The sequence below is a fragment of the Fulmarus glacialis genome, unplaced genomic scaffold, assembly GCF_000690835.1.
Source record: "Fulmarus glacialis isolate BGI_N327 unplaced genomic scaffold, ASM69083v1 scaffold32476, whole genome shotgun sequence".
NCBI lineage: Eukaryota > Metazoa > Chordata > Aves > Procellariiformes > Procellariidae > Fulmarus > Fulmarus glacialis.
Genome location: NW_009217992.1, coordinates 2,398 through 4,127, shown reverse-complemented (window position 1 = coordinate 4,127; position 1,730 = coordinate 2,398).

Sequence of the window (1,730 nt, the reverse complement as noted above, 5' to 3'; positions counted from 1 at the left end):
CAATACTTCCATTTATCCCGGAGCGCGACTGCTAACACATAATTGAACCAAGGCGAACACCAGTTTTGCATGAGTGAATTTACTTTAAAAATGTACAATTTCTGGAACACGATGACTAGTCAACAGAGACACCGAGTGTCTGTGGTTCCCTCGTGTGCCAGAGTGCCAGGACAGAGCACGGGGAGCAGCGCCCTGAGCTGCGGGGTGGGAAGGGGTCGAGCAACCATGTCCCGGGGCCGGGCGGTGACTGGCCCTCCTAGAAACCTGCACCCATGCTGGAAACTTTGTCCTGTCTCTTCACTGGCTGATTTTTCTTTGTTTGTTTGCAGCATTTTGCAAATATTGCACATCTTTGGGTTGGGTGGGGGTTTTTTGCATAGCAGGAATAGGAAGCGAAGGCAGGAGCGTCGCTCCCCGCGTGGCTTTTCAGTTATTACTCGGCTCTTGTGCATAAACCCTGCCCTGCCCCAAACATCTGCACTGCAGGTATCTCACACGGGCAAAACCATCCCGGGAGGATGCAAATGCACCCAGAGGTATCGGTGACCCGCTCCTGGCACAGGGAAACAGCTAATTAAAGCGGCTAAGTAGAAATGACCAAAGGACAAAAGCAAGTGCCACGACTGCCATGCTGTCATGCGCTAATCAGAGCTGTGCAGCAGCAGCCGGTAATGACGGCCCACACAGAAAGCAGGGGCAGGACCCCCACCCCAGCACCCTTCACTGCTTCACTGGGTGCCTCTGCAGCAACCGCTTTCCCCACCGCAGAGCTCGCACTGACCCCGGTGCCACCTACACTGGAATTGCGCCATAACACTGAGGCCAAAAAGCCCAGCTCCTGTTTTTAAAACCTTAAATGACCGGTGGTGGGCATCTGCCTCTGCTCTCCCGGGGAGCACACCCCCCCCCTGCATTTCTGCACACCCCTGCAGCTAGCGGGTCTTTTGTGAAGTGCTCTGTGTCCTCGGAAGAGAGGAGGCTGCTGTATCTGTGCTAAGAAAAGGCAGTGATACATCCCGGTTCTGGGAGGGACTGCTAAAAATAGCAATATCTGTATATGGAGGGAAGAGGGAGAGCTCGGGGTCGGCTTACAGGCAGGGCTGGCAGGCAGAGCACAGCCAGCGACCGCAGCGGGGGCAGCGGCTGTTTCCCAGCACTCAGTGCGGAAAACAGTTCACTATTCCCATTTAGCACATCCATGAATTAATGCTGCAGCTCCGGCAATGGGTTGTGGCGTGGTTTTATTCATTAATCAGTGACAAGCGCTCCCACGAATAACTGGCTGGCTGGGTGCCAGAGAGCAGCACATTTCCCACCTCTGCTACTGACTCTTCTCATCACCTTGAATGCATCTTTTAATTTTTTGGGGCATAACCAACCTCCCTCAGCACCCTGGCTGTGTTATTCACCCCCTGCAAAGCAAACCCATCTCCCGCTGTGCTCAAGGCTGGGCATGCGAGCGGCTCGGTGCTGGGGGTGGGAAGCGGACCCCCCGAGCTCAGCCCCAGGTGAGCTTCACCGCGGGGCTGCCAGCGTGCTACTGGGGAGAGACATCTGCAAGCCTGCCCTGCGTCTGCCATAACCTGGGGACTTTTCTATCAATGGCTTTGCATCGCGCCCTTTCACAGCTTCTCGGCCCTTTTTGTCCTAGTCTCTTCCCGTGGGGAACTCCCCACGCTGATCTCCAAATGCTGACTAAAGCCCGCGGGATGCTGTTGCCCAGGCCGCCG